Consider the following 14,146-nt stretch of genomic DNA (forward strand, 5'->3'; position numbering starts at 1 on the left):
TTCACGGGAATTGGACTCTTATGATCTGAAAGTCTGGAAAATCAGAATTCCATGGTATATAGAATGCCTTTATTCCTAAGATTTTCCACTTTGCTTGTTTGTCCTAAAAAGAAAGAGAGAGGGAGACGGAGAGGAAAAGAGAGAGGGAGGACAGAAGCAACAGAGGTTAAGCTCAGTTATCCTAACATTAGAAAGTTCCTGAGATGACTTTGAGATACATATTAACTTCTCTGTAAAGGACGGTTAGTGAATTGGCCATCTTAAAAGTAGAAAATCATCACTGCAGTGACCTGCTGAGTATTTATTTAATATTTTTTCACAAGGCCAAAGTTTTCTCAGGCTCAATTCTTTTCTTTTTAAAAGAGTAAAGATATTTGGAGAAAATGGCTATTGAGTCTCTTTGGTTCCCCTTTTTATATGGATGCTAGCTAGTGAAGTGGGTGTTCTTTGAAACAGTATCGTTTCTTTTGGACTTTCTCTGATAAGCTTAATAGGACCCTCTTAGTAGCCCCTGTGCTTGGGGAAAAAAAACCCAGCTGGAACCATCTGTAGCTGCAACTTGGTTGAAATGTCTAGGTACAAGGCATATTTATTTATTTTACCTGTCCTCCAAAGTCATTGTAGCGGGCTAGGAGAATAACCTTGGGATAAGGGCGGGGGGAGGAGGAGGAGGATCCACAGGCTGGACAAGGGTCAGAGGTTATCCCAGGTACATCTATTCTTGAGGGGGTAGAGGGGCATTCCTTTCCTTTTGAACACAAGAGCAATTTTACCTAGCACTAAGCCAGATAAGAGAGCCAGTCTGGTGTGGTGGTCCCACTTCAGGCACAAAGCCAACCTTGGGCCAGTCGCTCTCTCTCAGCCCTAGGAAGAAGGCAATGGAAAACCATTTATGAAAACTGTAGGGACCTGTCCAGGCAGTCAATAGGAATCAAAGGCACACAGAAAAGTTTGGGTTTCTTTTAGCTAAGACTTTCATATCTAAGGTTTTGTTTCATTTGCTAAATGAGGGTAGTAATCTTGGATTTAGATTAGGCAGACATTCTCATTTTGATTTATTGTTCATATTATACTTTTATCGTTATTAATCATTATATATTGAATGAATTTAATATTGTTCAGAAGTTCTAAATTGATACAATATACAGCACATACCTAATGTTATTTTGAAACGTTTACTTAGTCTTTTCTTATAATGCTTGTGTATCTCTTAGTTTTTCTTCCTTTCCATTTTTCTTATGTTTCTAAATAGTGATTAAAATTTAAAACTGTATAAATAAAACGAATTAATATGATAAACAGAGGAAAACCTCTGAGAAAACTCTGTTTTAACTTCATTCTGGAAGGCTCTCCCACTGGTGGCTTCCATAAAATTATGACTATCCCAAACAAGTGGTATTTTTCTGCTTTGTGAGTTGCATGGGTTGCCTGTGTGTGTGTGTGTGTCTGGGTGCAATTCAAAGTTGCCACTTTTAAAGCCCTCCGTGACTGGAGGGACCCTCTTTCCCCAGGACTTCTACCTGTTTGGTTTGGCCGAGGAGATTGAGCCATGAGCATCCTACCAGGAGTGCCATGAGTCAAGGAAGGTTAACTGGTGAAGACTAGGAGATGGCTCTTCCTTGCCACAGCCTGGAACACACACACCCTTCAGAGGACAGGCTGTGGCCCTGACTCTGCCCCGAGACCTGGAAGGCCTACTGTTCTGTCCCCCTCCTCAGTCAGGGAGACACGAGCGATGACTTAATAGCCGGCAACTATCAGCTCTGGCAGCAAACTAGCGAGCGTCTGCCAAGTGTCTCTGTTATCTCTCTTGATGCCGATGAGTCAACCAGGAAACCAGGAACAAACAGGACTTCAGCTCTAATTCTCTCCCTCTAAGCAGTTGATTTGCTTGCCATGAAGTGGTATAGCAGCCCTTGCTGCTTTTATATCCTGTGGGGTGTGGCTCCATGACTCAGCACTTCCTAGGCCTGCCCCACCCCACCCTGCTTCTGTTTTTTCCGCCTCTCCTGCCTACGAAACCTAGGGTCCAGCCAGGCCTGATTACCATCAGCCAGGTCTGGAGGCGTGGCCTGGGGGGGAAAGAGTCAGGGGATGGAGGCCTCGTTATCTCCTCCACCTGGCCTGCCTCTGGCTCCTGGAGCTGAGCCAGGGAAGCTGGTGCTCCAGAGATAAGTCCTGATGGCCCTTCCCCCTCACTTTCCGAGTCACTTTCTGGCAGGGGGCCCGGCTTGAGGGGCGCAGACACAACACCTGCCTTTCTGCCCTTTGTCGCTGGGGCGCTGAGGGGCTGAAGAGCCCACTTTCCTGGATTTCTGATGGCCTTTTTTTGTCTCAGCTGCTGCATGACTATTTAATTTTGTACTATATTCTTTTTTTAATTGCTTTGATTGTTTGCCACCCAGAGTCACTTGTTTGAGCTGGATGACTATATAAATATAAAATATAAAATATAAATCTTCAAGAAGACCTCGACTTAGTTTCCGATTGGTCTAAAACTTGGCAACTCCAAATCTCTACCAGCAAATGCTCAGTCTTACATATTGGAAAAAAGAATCCTATCAACAAGTACAAACTTGATGGTCATTACCTTACTGACGACCCCCACCCTGTCAAAGATCTTGGAGTTCTCATATCAAATGACCTAAATGCCAAAGCCCACTGCAACTACATAGCAAAAAAGGCTCTAAAAGTAGTAAACCTAATTTTACGCAGCTTCTTTTCCAAAAACTCTACACTACTAACTAGAGCATACAAAACATTTGTCAGACCTATTCTTGAATACAGCTCATCAGTCTGGAACCCACACCACATCTTTGACATAAATACAATAGAACGCGTCCAGAAATATTTCACTAGAAGAGTTCTTCACTCCTCCGAAAACAACAAAATACCTTATACCACCAGGCTTGAAATCCTGGGATTAGAAAACTTACAACTCCATCGACTTTGACATGACCTGTGTTTAACACACAAAATCATCTATTGCAATATCCTTCCTGTAAATGACTACTTCAGCTTCAATCGCAATATTACAAGAGCAAAAAATAGATTCAAGCTAAATGTCAACCGCTTCAAACTTGATTGCAGAAAATATGATTTCTGTAACAGAGTTGTTAATGCTTGGAACTCATTACCTGACTCCATAGTCTCTACTCAAAATCCCAAAATCTTCAACCAAAAACTGTCTACTATTGACCTCACCCCATTCCTAAGAGGACTATAAGGGGCGTGCATAAGAGCACAAAAGTGCCTACCGTTCCTGTCCTATTGTTCCCTTTATTATATCAAATTAATATAGCTAATGCATATTCTTTACTTATATATATATATATTTTCTTCATGATATGTTTTTTTTACTTATGACAATGTTTATGTATACTGTTATGACAAAATTAAAAAAAATTGAATAAATACATAATATGGAGGATATTTGAACCCAAAGATGTTATCTGACAAAAGTGTATTGAAATTACAATGACATAGATTCAGTCTGTTTTTCTTCATTTTAAAGGAATCAATGTGAAACGTTTTATGTTTTATCACTGAGATATACTCTCAGGTTGCTGTGAATTGCAATGTAACATTTAAGGACAATAAGGATGGTAAGAAAGCTCATTCCACTTAATTAGGCCCTTTTCCTTATCCGATCCTTTTATCAAGATTGCTGCTTTCTATGTAGTTTCTTCAGTTCTGTTTGTAAGCAAAAATGCTTGTAAAGGAGCCAATAACGTGATTTTCTCCATTTAAATCATTTTCACACCTATACAATGTATGCTACCATGATGCCAGGGGTGAAATACTCCCGGTTTGGACCGGATCGCTTGATCTGGTAGCGATGGCGGCGGGTGGTTCTGGTAGCGATGGCGGCGGGTGGTTTTGCTACTGGAGAACCGGTAGCAAAAATCCCTCACACACACACCCTGCCCATGTCCAGCTGAGCCATGCGATCATCAGAGATATATTTTTTTTTACTTTTAAAAGCATTTTTTCTTCGGCCGAAAAAATGCTTTTAAAAGTAAAAAAAAAGCCTCTGATGATTGCGCGGCTCAGCTGGGATCATCAGAACCGTTTAAAAGCATTTTTTCTACAACCTCTTCGGTCGAAGAGGCTATTAAAAATGCTTTTAAAAGGCTCCTCTGGCGATCCCAGCTGAGTTGCCTGATCATCAGAGGCTTTTAAAAGCAGTTTTTACAACCTCTTCAGCAGAAGAGATTGTAAAAAAAATGCTTTTAAAAGTAAAAAAAAAAGTTGGCCACACCCACCCAGTCACATTAACCCCCACCAAGCCACGCCCACAGAATCGGTAGTAACAAATTTTACATTTCACCCCTGCATGATGCCCTTCTTACTCTACACAATGTATGTATTATTATTAGAAAATTATATTCTATTTTCACTCACAGACATCAAGTAGTCTGTTTGGCCCCAGCTTGTGTTTGGCATATATCTCTGTAGCCTCTATCTTGGTTATGGCTTAGCATGCTTTGTGAATGTAGCCAATTGTTATTTAATAAAACCTGATTAAATAAATTATAGATTAGCACATCAGAATTGTGTCTCAGAAGCAAATACAGTTTGATCACTTCCAGATCAACTGCAAAAGAATAAGCCATTTATCTGGTCAAGAAATTCATACCAGAATTTTGATTTTTATATAAAAAGCTTAAAGATATTGAAGCAAAAAAAATGTCATGTAAAAGGACACCACATTTTATTCCAGCTGTCTATGCCGTTATTTCACCATCTAATGCAGCAGAGAGTAAACCGACTTGTCATAAATCAGTCCACTTAAGATCCTGTTGGGTCTTAAAGGCATAAATCAGTCTGGCTGTGGCAGCCTTTCACCTGTTCCCGATCCCACGGCTGAATCCAGCCCAGAAATCCCGGAATCGACACCAGGCCGCAAGTGAGGAACCTGCTCCTTGGAAGAGAGAGCAAAGCAGCCAAGGCACTATTGTCTCTACTATCAGCTGGACATCTCAGTACATGCGCCCTATCTCAGGGTGCCACACAAATATTCTCCCACTTGCTGATTTGGGCAGAAGCTCACTGGACCCTTTCCTGGCCTGCAGCCCCCTGTCTCCCTCCGTCTTTTCACCGCTGGTGCTCTGCATTCTTCAGGGCTATCTGGGCTGGGGTTGGGCTGAGACTCTCGGTGTCTGGGAGAAATAAGGCTTAACGCTGGCCGTTCAGCCGACCAATGCATTAATCTGGCACCTCATAGGCAGGTTTGGTCCCCTCCCCTGGGGAGAATTGCAGGTAGGCATGGCTGCCTTTGGGAAACCAAGGAGAACAGAATGTATGGAGATTCTTGGTCCTGCTTTCCTTGGCATGCATCTCTTGCACCTGGCTTAGATCAGCAGTCAGGCAACTTCGGGGCATCAGGGAGTCACCCCCGTCCTCCATTCATCTGTCCCTTAAGAATGTCTAAAGCAGGAGTGTCAAACTCAAGGCCCACAGGGCTGCCCTGGAAACAGCGAAGGACTGGCCCACGGTGCCTCTACCAGCAAAAACGGAATTCGGGAGAGCCGCCTGCGGTGCTCCCGAGCTCCATTTTCGCTGTCAGAGGGTTGCAGCCAAAAATGGAGCTTGGAAGCCAGTTTTCTTTGGTAGAGCGTTCGGGCCACAACATGCGCCCCTGACACAAGTGATGTCGAGCTGGCCATGCCGACCCTGGCCACACCCACTCCAGTTCCCCAAGATCAAACGCAATCCTGATGCGGCCCTCTATGAAATCGAGATTGACACCCCTGGTCTAAAGAATCTCTTATTTGTGGGAAGCCCTGAATTACAAAACCTCCTTTCATTTCATCTAAGTAATAGGCAAGAAAAAGCATTATTTATGATGCTGAAAAGCTAGCAAGGATTGTAATTTCTCAGATAAAGTGTAATGATTATTCTCAAATATTAAAATGTACTAGTTCCCCAGTGCTTTTATTTTTTTATTCCTTTTTCTGTATTTGTGTGCAAGAGGGTAAACACATTTGTCACTTCTGCTGATTTTAGATATGCATTTTCCATTTAACTTCGCTATACTGATATTTATTTGTTAAAGTTTTGATTTTTGCAAGGGAGAGCCAGAAAAGCCTATCATTTTTAATCCTTTCTCACCCCAGAATTTATTGTCAAGAACGGGAAATAATCTGAAACAATGACAGAACCAAGGTTTACATGTAGTGGTACTAAATCATCAGCATCCGCTGTACTAAGGATAGTTTCATGCCTTTGACCAAAGAAGACAAAGGGAAAAAATTCACCTGTGGCTGTCTGTTGTGATTGTTACTCTCCTCCCTCCAGATCTCCTTACTTAGAAATAGAATCCTTCTTAGTCATAAAACCTAACTAGTTCATCTGAAACATGCCATATGGGGAACAATTTTGACTAATACTTCTTTGCTTCACTCCTGCAATCGCAGTAGATTTTGAGAAGTTATGGAGCTCTAAAACACTATGATCTATTTTTAGTTCTCTCTATGGAGAGCTGATACAGAAGGAGATTTAATGTAATGTGTCAGCATGGGGGGAGGGGGTGTTTTTAACATAAGAAAGGGGATTCCATGAAATTCTTTTGAATTTTTACCCATTGCAGTTAATATGGTGCTTAATTTCAAATTGGAAACATTAAACCTCTTTGCTGCTTTTTAGTATCTGGCAGAAGATCCATATTGGCTATTTCAATAACTCAGAATGGAAGCACAATTTGAACAACGGAGCATCTTTAAATAATCACAACTAATTCATTCAAAGGACTTTTAGTAAGAGAGGGCAGGTATTTTAAATGGGTACCAAAGCACACTGACAACGATGATGGCCTCGGGAAGATTAAGTCTAAAAAACTGAATCCTAATAAAGGCAGCGTAATAATTCCACTCAGCAGGAACTACTTGCTCCCTCTTCGTTCATTCATTCCCTTGGGAGTACTTGACACTATGTCACAGAAGTTATAGAAGGTAACTACACACCAAGCTTTATAGAATAACTTGATTTAATTATATAAAATGATAGCATGCTTCTGAGAACAAGATAGAAGCAGTAAACAGCAGGGAATAATCTTAGCAGTTTAGCTTCATCACCTGTTACAGGTAAGATACAGAATGCTGAAAAACTTGGATGGATCAAAGAGGGTAGAACATTATTGTGCTATTCTACTTCAGATGTTCAGAATTACTTTATGCATGTTTATGATCCATATTACATCCAGAATCCACAAGGTGGGGGGCTACACTTCAAAGGGTGCCGTTGAGGCAGATAACGATGGATTCCTTCCATAAGGGAAGACGAGCGTGGTATTTATGAAGCCCTGGAGGTAGAGCAAGCATTCTCTGACAGTCACAGGAGCAACATCTGTTCTCTTCCAGCACTTCATTTTATTCAGGCAGAAGGAGGGAGGCAGAGTATTCATCATCACTGAGCTATTTCAAGAGCTGCACCTGATTCCTCTCTCCCTATTTGCCTTGATATCCCCACCATTTCTGCTTAGATTATTGGATCCGAGTGAAGCAACTGTAATTGTAAGAGCAACAGCTCCAAGTTTTCTGCATTTCTCTATTTCATCTTAGAAAATCAATTTTACTGCTGTGGGATAAAGCTCAGCTTTATTCTCAGAGAGAACTAAGGGAGGTGGATCTTTGCAGGCATGAGGGAAGCCAACCAACCCGGAAGAAGCTGGAAGAAAGCGGGAGCTAATCACACCTGCCTTTTTGCCAAAGAAACTAAACATGGCAAAAAAAAATAAAAATTAAATGGGTTTGTGAGCTAAATGATGAGACACCCCACCCAGTTCCTCTTATTTTTGGAAAAGAGTTGAGAACTGTCATCAGTAGATCTGCAGCTCTTGAATTCCATATCAGCACGAGCCACTTTAGCGCAGCCCCTTGTCCGAGCTGGGAACAATTTCACCTGATTCCACCCCCACCTGCAGCTCTGGCAGCCACTTTAAGGCTAGCAGAAGGGAGCTGCTCCTCTCCTCTTCCACCTTCTCTGCTGTCTGGAGTGGAGCTCTGGCTGAGAAATCCAGTGATGCAATCCCAAAGTCCAGGAATAGATTCTGATCTGAATCGAAAACACCCGTTTTTCTGGATCCCTTCCTGTGCTTCTGAGGGCCTTTAAAACCCTTGTAAAGGATTTATTCTGAAACACCTACCACCCCCAGAGCTGTAAGAAGTTTTGTATCAGAGTAGGGAAAAGCTGACAACTACAAGTGAATTTTGAAGCTGCCAGAAAGAGAATAACTTCTAACTTCGATCATTTCTAGTCTTGGTCCACAATGAATTCTTAGTCCATTGTGAATAACCAGACTATGATAGACCTATGCAGGAAGACACAGCACCACAAGCGTCTTGTGAATAGTGGGAATAGTGGGAATAGTGCTTCCATGCGCGATAGACAGACAGGTGGACAGGAATAAATAAATGAGAATTTTTCCTACTTTCAATATTCCAAAAGGCAAAAGATTGCCTAAAGAACAAATGGGATATTTGACTGGTATTTGTCTAGCTCTTTTCCCCATAATGAGGTAAACTTTGTATCTTGTTACTAAATAGGATAACTGTCTATTAGAAAAAAAGATGGTGTAATAATTATGTATATAGAACAGTAGGCCATCCAAATGGATTATGACCAAATACATACGCCTAAGTTTGCTTGTGAAGGGGAGAAGCTTATGTCTGAGGATGGATATATTGACCACTTGTTAGCATTTTAGACATATTTCCAATCAGTTTCCACATCAAAATGCATTAAAAATGCTCACACACTTGCAATTATATGTTTTCTTTCAAGTCTAATATTCTTATTTTAATAAATCTTCCTAATACATGGATTTTGGGTACAAATTTTGTGTCAGGAATTTGTAGAAAAAATGTGAGAAGTGCACAATCTGACAGGTGCCTTGCGCTGATGGCATGTATTAATCCCGCAAATGGTAATCGGATGCTTCATTAAAAACAACAACAACACAAAGATTACACTTGTAGATGCGTAGCTTGGATCCTAAGATTCTAGTTATTTGAAAATCTTTATTTTGATATGCTACTTTTCTGATGCAGGACTTATTTGCCTTCTTTTGTATTACAGGAACCTTCCTCCTAAACTATCCTTCAGTTTAAAGTGGGACATCTCCGAATCTCTGTTCGAGACGACCAAGGTTTTTTTTCTTTTCACTTTCTTTTCCATTGAAGAATTAATTTTCCAGCCTGTAGCAGCAGAAAAACATCACGAAATGAAGTGTTTTCCTAAATCCACAGACATGTACTGCTGAGATCTTTTTAAACAAAACTAGCTGACATGCCATTTTTTATCAGGGTTCAGCCTCTGGCTTTGCTAATTCTTGAATAATAATCCTTAATCCACCTGATATTTTAAGAAAAAAGAGAAAGATAATGCTTTCTGCACTAGTGCCCTCTGCCGCAGTGCCACAGCTCAGAAGGTCACTTAGTTAAAGACTGAAGCGGGTTTTGTTTTTTAATGCACAATTAAATGCAGTTTTATAAATAGACTTGCTTAGAAAGAGCGTAAGTGGCAGCCTGCCACAAGAAACATCAATGTGCCTGAGTAGTTTCAGCAGGAGATCAATACAGCTTGTCTCATCCTCCAGCAAAGAGAAGGATGGGTTGGGTGCAAGCAGCAAGATTCAAAGCTGAGCTCGGCCCCTTGCGCTGTTTTGGGAGACTGGCAAAAACAGATCCTTAAGATGGCACAGCGGGGAAATCCCCACAAGTTAAACGCAAGGCATCCCCAAATGCAAAGGGAAGAGGAGGATCCGGTCTACCTGATTTGAAATGTTATTTTTGCTTTGGATAAAAGAATAAGAGTTGTTGAGTAATACAGTAAAATACTTTCAGAGCTAGCAGAACATGATCTTAGATTTCAGTGCATCAATACCTGTGGTACAATAGACTCACAAGAATTAATGCAGAAGTCAAAAATCACTATGTTAGTCATGCCATACTGAAATTATGGAATAGATATTTATTTATTTAATTTATTTATTTATTTATTCGATTTTTATACCGCCCTTCTCCCGAAGGACTCAAACCCAACGCGTGGTCAAAAACAACTTTACGGTTCTCAGCACAAGAAGCATTTTATAGTGAAGCTATAACAGGCAAAGATAAATGATTAATATATTGTTAGGGGCTGGAATTTTATCAAGGCGAATATAAAATAGAATTAAGACAACCCTTGATGACACGGGACATAGTTGCTGCCATCAGAAAGGCTTAAAGTAGATAAAGAAATAATGGCATTGAACAATGTAAGACAAAATTCAAAATGGAAATTTTCATTGAAATTTGAAACAAACGGGTCAAAGAATGTATGAAAGTGAGCTAAAAACTTTGGTTATACTATACAGATGGAACAATGGGAAAATATGTACTTAAAAGTTAACATAAATTTACATTACGTCACAGCTTAAAGAGATTTTTTTATAAAATGAAACACCATTGGTATATAGAACAGGAGAAAAATTATCTAGAATGTATGAAGTTACTTAACAGTTATGTTGGAAATGGGAACAAAAATAAGAGTTCTTTTATTATGCCTAGTGTAAAAAAGCTAGAAAATTTGGGCTGAAATACATATATAATATATATAAAAATGATATGAAACTTTACAGGGCAGAAGAATCAGGGGAACTTAACGGCAGAAGAATAATGGCATTATATCGTACATGGCTTGTGTGCAATTATGGGCAAACTTCTAATGGCTGGAAGTTGATATTCACTGGAAGATTCAACGTGGAATCAGCATTGACCAAGGCATTTTATCGAAGTATATAAATTAGCATTCGGTGCCTGAATGTTGATGTTCCATCTGAGCACCTTGTACAATTCTACTCCATATCTTTATCATTTTCTCACTTTCCATTTTTTGCTCCTGCCAACACCACCAATGTTTCTGCTGATCACCAGTGGGAAGAACACATTGGTCTTTGCACACTACAACTGCTTTTCTGGAAGAAGACATGACGTTATCCTAACTACAGCCATACTTACCCTCATTATTGTATCTAGTTCTGTCCCCCATCTCTGCCCTGGTCTTCTCCTTCTATCTCTGGCCTTTTCCTCCCCTTCTCTCCATCCCTCACACTTCAGAACATAAAAAGCTCCTCTTGGATTTGAGTGACCATGAAAGCTTATTTGATGGTAAAGGGACTTAGTTGTGGGAGTCTTTGATGTTTTTCCCATCACCAATCTCTTTCCACTTATGACTGTATGACTATAACTTGTTGCTGGCAATCCTTATGATTTATATTGATATATTGATCATCAATTGTGTTGTAAATGTTGTACCTTGATGAAGGTATCTTTTCTTTTATGTACACTGAGAGCATATGCACCAAGACAAATTCCTTGTGTGTCCAATCACACTTGGCCAATAAAAATTCTATTCTATTCTATTCTATTCTATTCTATTCTATTCTATTCTATTCTATTCTATTCTATTCTATTTTCCAGAGAAACTACCAGAGGGGTGGCAAAGGGATAGGAACTCATTCAGTCGGGGGCACGTTCTTCTTACAATTAAAGTGAACTTTATAAAGTTGAGAATTTGTCCTTCTTTTCCTACTCTCCAGGGGCCGCCACGTAGCTTAACGAACTAGAACGCATATTGTACTCAAAGCTCCCGGCAGTTCCTTAACAATTTCAGTTGCTACATATTTGGGCTGATACATTTTCTTCAGTTCCTTTGATGTATCTCAGATAATAGCAAGATATTGCCCTTTGTACACTTGCGACTACAAAAATATACGTTGTGACTGAAGCCATCTACCACATGCATAGCGATGGATTCCTGAATAAAATTGCATACTAAACGTTGGCAGGTAAAGAGAAAAATAGTTTTATGACGGAAAAACAGAGAGAATAATGCAAAGTAGCACTGCACATATGAGCACTTGCTGTCTTTGTGCTGCAAAATACTCATAAAGAAACAATGATGGAAGAGAAATCTTACATACTTTCATGGGCCTCAATCCCCCAACCTCTACTTGCATTTTATGCTTATCAGAAAATACCCTGCCTGGTTCTGGATGCAGCATTTTAGAAATCTGTCTAGAAGGGAACAATCCAGCTGGCTGGAAAGAAAAACAGGTGCAGACTTTCATATTCTCTCAAGATTTGGTGGATATAACCTTATAGTTTCTCTTTTATGCTTTCAAAATTTCAGCATTGTGATAGTTAACCTCACCCAACAATCCTTTTACATTCTAGAGAATTGGGGTGATGTATTTTGTGATTGCTAACCTGCCCGTGATTCTTCTGATGTCAAAGTGGAGATGTATTAAATAGATGCTGCCTGGCTTTTCCTGAAAGCCGGCTGTTTTTATCTGCTGAGAAAGCACAATCACTTTCAGAAGCTTTAAAGGGTTCCAGCGAATAAGGTTTCATGGCTGCCAGTCACAAGGAAGACATGAGGTTACAAGCACCATTAGCCTTTTCCCATCCCTTCTTATGTCTGTTCAGGTTTTCAAAAAATGTTAGGTCTCTATGTGTAATTTTGAGAGCTCAGCATGCAGAACGCTAACAGCCTGGGCTAGAAGAGGAAGCTTATCCTCCTAACGATAATGTTTATTTAAATATTATTATTTCTGCAGAATAGATTAGCCCAGGGGTGAAATGTCCCAGTTCGGACCGGATCGCCCAATCCAGTAGCGATGGCGGCGGGTGGTTTGGAGACCCCCCCCACCCTACCCATGCCCAGCTGAGCTATGCGATCATCAGAGTTGGGTTTTTTTTTACTTTTAAAAGCATTTTTCTTTGGCCAAAAAAAATGCTTTTAAAAGTAAAAAAAGAAAGTTGGCCATGCCCACCCAGTCGCATTTCCCCACCACCAAGCCATGCTCACATAATCGGTAGTAACTAATTTTACATTTCACCTCTGGATTAGCCTCTTTTGAGATCAAAATTGCTGTGGTGGCACAGTGTCTGTGTTGGCACAGTGGTTAGAGTGCAGTACTGCAGGCTACTTCTACTGACTGCCGATTACCAGCAGTTTGGCAGTTTGAATCTCACCAGGCTCAAGGTTGACTCAGCTTTCCATCCTTCCGAGGTGGGTAAAATGAGGACCCAGATTGTTGGGCGCCATAGGCTGACTCTGTAAAACTAGTTAGAGAGGGCTGTAAAGCACTGTGAAGTGGTGCCAGTAACTCTAAGTGCTATTGCTATCCATCTATCTATCTATCTATCTATCTATCTATCTATCTATCTATCTATCTATCTATCTATCTATCTATCTATCTATCATGCAATTTGATAGAATTATTAATTATGTTATTAATTATAATTAATGTTTACTTAATTAGTAACTTCTGATTTTAATGTTAATTTTATTGATTATATTGTGTATCACTCAGAGCCCATGTGTGAGAGACGGAGAGGATAAGAAATATGACATATAAATAAAGAAACTATTCCTATATATTATGCAGGGAGGCCTTTTTTACATGCAAGTTTGACTCTGCGTTGCCTAGAGCAGTGGTCACCAACCAGTGGTCAAGGGACCATTGGTGGTCCATGAGAAATTTTTGGTGGTCCACAGAAAAATTATTTGCATTTTTTATATTGCACTAACTACTTCTTGATTTCTTTAAAATCATATTAGTGGTCTGCGGGATTTAAAATTATGAATTTAGTGGTCCCTGAGGTCCAAACGGCTGGTGACTTCTGGCCTAGAGGATATACCCATGTGGGAAGACAAAGGGCGCTGGACTATGTTATAAGGTCAAAGGGCTACAAATGGAGACACTCAGTGTCAGCTCTCTCAGGCCCTCTAGTGAGTCTTCTTCGCTTCTGCAGGAGAGGCTCATTGGAGAGTTCCTTGGACAGCCCCACCTGGTGAATTGGGAACAGACACTGAGAGCAAAACATGACTTAAGTGTCCTCATAGGACAAGCTTTGGACCCAGATTGTTGGGGGCAATATGATGACTCTAAAAATCACCTAGAGAGGGCTGTAAAAGCACTATGAAGTGGTATATAAGTTTAAGTGCTATTGCTATTATTAACATCATAATTTACCAAGGTAGACATAGTGTGCTACTTTAAAAATGAATTATTTTTTTGCCAGCAGCTAATTTAATTAATATAATCTACTTCACTTGAACTAACACTTATCTACATACATCTCAACCACATAATAAT

This window comes from Ahaetulla prasina, chromosome 7, assembly GCF_028640845.1.
Source record: "Ahaetulla prasina isolate Xishuangbanna chromosome 7, ASM2864084v1, whole genome shotgun sequence".
Lineage (NCBI taxonomy): Eukaryota > Metazoa > Chordata > Lepidosauria > Squamata > Colubridae > Ahaetulla > Ahaetulla prasina.